This window comes from Branchiostoma floridae, chromosome 10, assembly GCF_000003815.2.
Source record: "Branchiostoma floridae strain S238N-H82 chromosome 10, Bfl_VNyyK, whole genome shotgun sequence".
In the NCBI taxonomy this organism is placed as follows: Eukaryota; Metazoa; Chordata; class Leptocardii; order Amphioxiformes; family Branchiostomatidae; genus Branchiostoma; species Branchiostoma floridae.
This window is the reverse complement of record NC_049988.1, coordinates 8886865-8892514: the sequence shown is the minus strand read 5'-3', so window position 1 is coordinate 8892514 and position 5650 is coordinate 8886865. Positions and strand designations below refer to the sequence as shown.

Sequence of the window (5650 nt, the reverse complement as noted above, 5' to 3'; positions counted from 1 at the left end):
GTATCTTAGTAAGGAATCGAAAGATGCAAACCGCAAAATGTTGTGATACTTCCTTCTCGAGATATTCTTGAGCATATGGGCTCTATTTAGGCGCAACCGCTAGCTCCTTTTTTGGAACACCGCTTTTCACGGCACCGGGTAGGGGGATGACTTAAGGACGCTATTGTAGCTTGGGCTTCAAGTTCCGGCCGTGCAAGCTTGGTATGGTTGGAAAGGTACCTTAGCAAGGAATCGAAAGATGCAAACCGCAAAATGTTGTGATAATTCCTTCTCGAGATATTCTTGAGCATATGGGCTCTGTTTAGGCGCAACCGCTAGCTCCTTTTTTTGGAACACCGCTGGTCACGGCACCGGGTAGGGGGATGAAAATACCTTAGGATTAATTAGATACTGACTTTTTATTTTTCCAACATGTGTGTATTGCATATATAATCTAATGTATATCTGTCTTGCTAAGAAATGTCAAACAGTCTTAATCTTTTTCACCATCTTATATGATAATCGCAATTTTGAGTAATTAGTAAATACAGTCCGCAATAATCCGTTGATCAGAGGTTGGTCGCTGGGTAGTAATGGTCGTTTTTTGTTTGTTTGGGAGTCTGCCAGTAAAAATCCCGACCACTGCTACATAACCCGCGACCAAGTCTCTGCTTGGAGAATAGTCAATTTTTACAATAACTGTGCCGCCAAAAAATACTTTCTTTTCATACATGCAAAATAAAATGTACAGTGATGCCGTGCTCAAGCGATATTATTATGTAAGCAGCACCATTGGATACTGCAGCTCACATCACAAGCATGCGCAACTGCTAACGTTATATATAACGTTAACGTTATTACTGTACATATAACGTTACCTAACAACATATACACGTAGAGTCACTTTTGACAAAGTAAGAATTTTTGACATAGAACCAGGCTTCTCTTTTTGCAAGAGAGCTAAAAGGAGCCACTTGTATCAGATCTTTACAACCATCTCTCAACGAGGCGAGACTCATCAATTTTCCTCAACTTGTGATCGTATTGTCGTTTGATGGGGTGACTACTTTGTTGACTTCGAGGTAAAACCCTGGTGGATTATATCGTGCACGTCATGCACTTAAACACAGGCGTTTCATAGTCAAAGAAGGGAAACTGACTTGACGAGTACGGCTAAAACTACCATGATGAAAACAAATGTGAAACGGAAGGAGGAAGTTAAGGAGAGACAGTTCGTTGGAATTGACGAAATTTGTTTCCTTCCAAAAATTCTAGACTTTTTTGTTATATTGTTTTCAAGTGACTTAGCCCCTCAGTGAAGTATTAGATAGTCTGGTCTCCCACACAAATCAGTTCGTCATAGGAGACTCGGCTAACATACAGCGACAATATTTGGATCAGAAAACACTGAATTGGCGCAAGGTCTGATGGGATCGAAGTCATGAAAGGATGAGGTGTCGTTCGTCTGTAAGACGGATGGATGTATAAATATTCTGAGGTAAAAGTTACTTTAATGTCCTTATCTAGTGTTATTTTTACGTCATGTTGTTATCATCCACACAAGCATTGTCTTAATAACATCCTTCAGCCACTCTTGAATGACAGAATCTTACATTTATGTTGTTTCCAAGCATTTGATACCGTGATTGTGTTAAAAATGTGCCGACAGTCTCCTACTTTTCTACTCGACAAGTCCGAGTAAGATGTAGAGAGGTAAATGTTTGGAATGTTATAACGTTACAGATATTGGAGGATTTCACCACGCTGTCAAACCTTAGAATTGATAAATGGTATTTTGAAATGAGGTAAGAAGACATTTTGTATGTCACCCATCCCTTTGGAATGTTGCGGTCAAAGGTCAGGTTTTGGCGGCAGTTGTGAAGAAGATCGCCTGATGAGAGTGAGACACAAATGTGTGCTTTTGATGTATGAATATCTACGTATCATAATACCTGTACGGCACCAAAGGGAAGTCCGACTTGCATGTAATATCCTAAATCCAGGTTTGGTTGCTGTAAGGGAATTTGAGACAGTCATACATTATTGTAGCTACCGGGTAAGTTGAATTGTTGGAATGTTTGAATTTCGACCTCTTTCCTCCTTTTTTTGACCTTCAACAAGAAACTTATGTTTTTTTTGTAGTGTATACAATACATATGTGTGTGTGTGTGTGTGTGTGTGTATTTTATATCATGCATACAAAAGTATCTGCATCTGCAGTAGTCCTCGGTTAGGGCGGGCAGGGTATTCAACTCGGGAATTGTGCGCGGAAAAAATGAGTTTTTGTAAATGTCTGTACGTGCGAATATGGGTTGGAATTTGTAGTCGTGACTACCCCGGGTGTGCCCTTTGGCAGGCTTGAGAATATTACTGGCATCTATATTAATATTATTATTAGCTACTGTATAGAAAAAGGTGAGGCTGGCGTTCCTCCTCCTTTCGGAGAGAGGGCGCCACTGCAGGTCAGTGACATGCATACAAAAGTAGGATTTATAAAAAAAGAAAATTTAGGGCCATCTTGTTTTATGTACTAAATGTTTATATGGACACATTTATTTGGCATGTGGGTTGGTCTTGATGAGACCTTGACATGATCTGATTAGATGTTGAGCCTCGTAGCGACATGTTATGATACTGCAGTGGAACTTCCCATGTCTTGATTTTGGACATGCGGTGGTCTTTTTCTGTGTGGAAGATTGATCTTAGGGCAGAGAGTAAGTGGTGTAAGTTTGGGTCCCATAGGTAAGTTTTTTTTTACTGTTGCTAGAATATTGCTATGACTAACTGAGATTTCCCACTCCCCACACAAATAAGATAAAAACTTAGGGAAGGTGGACTGAGATGTACAGCTGAAAGGTGTAGACAGATACCGCCATGCCACAGATCAAGGAGTGGACAGAGGAAATCTTCGCTCAGCTGAGGAGTCAAAGTATAACTCTCAGGTCCAAAGGTAAAGCAGCTTTATGAATGAGGCTTAACAAGCATTTTACTAATTATAAACAAAGAGCAACACCCCAAGCACGTTAAAGAACCCGCCACATGTGCGAACATCCACCCGAGCGGATCAAACCATTCCGGCCAAAATAGGGGTAGGGAATCTCCCGAGCAGCCCTCGTAACCCCTGCTTCCCCTATTGTGTCAGTTAGTCCTCACTCATAGTGAGCAATTGGGCTGGTCTCAATCATGATGTTTCTGACCTAGGGCGAAGAGTTGCTGTTACAGTTCCAATCATGTAACCCGTAACCTTGAGTGGCCTTCATGGCCTTGTTACGTGGTAACATTATCCATTCAGAGCGGTGTGGTCCCTAAATCAACCAAAATTGCCAAAGTGATTCCTATATTTAAAAGTAATGATTCTACCTCGGTAAGTAATTACCGCCCTATTTCAGTTCTACCGTGCATCTCCAAAATTCTCGAAAAATTGATATACAATCGTCTTTTAAAGCATTTAGATCAAAATGACATTCTATACAAACATCAATATGGTTTCAGAAGGGGATTCTCTACTTCCATGGCACTTATCCAATTAATCGATAAAATTACTACAGCTATTGACAACAATGAATTTACCATAGGGATATTTTTAGATCTAAGTAAGGCATTCGATACGGTAAACCATTCTATTCTTCTCAGAAAGCTAAATAAATATGGCATTAATGACACGGCACTCAAGTGGTTTAAGAGCTATCTATCTGATAGAAAACAATAGGTCACCCTCAATGGCTATACATCTTCATGCAAACTGATAAATTGTGGAGTTCCCCAGGGATCAATTCTGGGACCCTTATTGTTTTTAATATATGTTAATGATCTTGCTGAAGCATCCAAAATATTCGGGGGGATCCTATTTGCTGATGATACAAATCTCTTCCTCTCACATGCAGACTTATGATTCGTTAATACGTCTAATCAATCAGGAATTAGAAAAAGTCATCACATGGTTCGAAACCAACAAGCTATCTGTTAATATTAAAAAGACGTACTATCTTATCTTTGGTAGTAAAAACAAGACTTATGATAAGAAATATACCAATATCTTCCTAAAGAACCTTCCTCTCTCCCAAGAATGCCAGGCTAAGTTCCTAGGAGTACCTAACATGGAAACCCCACATTGCTATGATATTGAATAAAATTTCAAAAACTATCGGGATCATAGGGAAAAGTAGACATCTTCTATCCTAGAGAATAGCAATAACCATATATAACAGTCGCATCTATCCATATCTCATTTATTGTAATATTGTTTGGGGAAACGCCTACAAAACTTCTCTACACCCTTTATTAATTCTACAGAAAAAATTTCTACGCATTGCGACATGTTCGAGTTTCTATACTCACTCTTCACCACTATTTGAGAAACTTAGAATTTTGAATATCTATGACGTTAACAGATTTCAGCTTGCTCTATTCACAGCCCAACACATAAACCATACTCTCCCCGATACCTTTGACAGCTTTCTTAATTTTCGCTCGCAGTTTCACAATTATCAAACTCGCCAAAGCACAAATCTGCACATCCCCCTATTCAGAACCTCTCTTGCCCAAATGTCTGTTAAATACAAGTGTGTTAAAATATGGAACGATCTTCCCCCCTCCCTTAAGAATCTTACCTCCTCTCTCCTGACTTTTAAACGTAATCTGAAAATCCATCTGTTAATCCATCCGAGCCCCCTGTAGTAGCCACAGTTTTTTAAAAAATCATATTATCTTAATTCATTCCATTATTTGATCATCCTTATTGCACTATTATTATTTTCTAAGTATTATGCTGATTTATTAATTATTGTTAAGTCAAACCATTAATTATCCTTATTGCATCATTATCATTTTCTACATATCACGTTACTTTATCATTCATTGTTAATTCATACCATTAATTACTTGTTTATTCTTATTGTATCATTATTATTCCATGTATTACTTTACTTTATTATTATATATCATAATCAATTTTGTTTAGTTTAAAGGAGGAGGGCTAAGTATAAGCTTCCCAAGCTTTTTCCCTCCTCCTGCACCTGTTTTATCCATTGTTTTCGTTTTGTGTTTTAATGTAACACTTGTGTGCGAATAAATAAACAAACAAACAAACCATGTTTTTCTTGTTGGACTGGTCTCCCAAAAAAATTGGACCTGAAAAAATCGGTGAATGGGATTTTGGACAGAGTAAAAAATTACCAGATTATATTGCCAGGGGTTACATGAAAAAAGTTGTCAGCTCAGCCAAACAGTCTCATAAATCAGTTGATTCCTTCTAAATTCGATGTTCTTATGTTGGTCAGGACCTGTTTACTGTGAGGACAGTAGGAGGCAAAAAGCAGGTACAGAGGAAAATGCAGGTGAAGAGTCAGACAGTTCACATGAGCAGGAGAATCAGTCAGATGATTCACTGAAAGAAGAGACAAGAATTCAGGTACCTCTCTGTTTTGAGTAGAACTGACTCACCACTGAAATATTGTGCTTTTTAGCTGCTCATAAATAGTGCTGAGAATGCGATGCAAAAAATTATGATTGATGGCAAAGGATAGCAATATGTATGTAGTTTTTGACATTGCATCATGATTAACAGAATGCTACTCTTGAAATTACAGACCTTACAATGCCAAAAAAATGGGCTTTTTGTTTTCCTCTGTTTTGAAAGATGATGTGAAACCCCACTGTCGGAATAGCGTGT

At 38.4% G+C, this 5650-nt stretch overlaps 1 long non-coding RNA gene across 3 annotated transcripts in view; it reads left to right on the top strand.

The window, feature by feature from the left end:
* Positions 1-5421, top strand: part of LOC118424102 — a 142002-nt gene extending 136581 nt beyond the window's left edge. The window contains exons 1-3 of one of the 3 annotated variants that reach the window (XR_004832167.1): positions 1354-1477; positions 2794-2929; positions 5259-5421. This is a non-coding gene — a long non-coding RNA (uncharacterized LOC118424102). Of the gene's footprint in view, positions 1-1353; positions 1478-1831; positions 2036-2793; positions 2930-5258 lie in introns of those variants that run through there. The other 2 variants (XR_004832168.1, XR_004832169.1) reach the window with 2 other exon arrangements.
* The last annotated feature ends 229 nt before the right edge of the window (positions 5422-5650 follow it).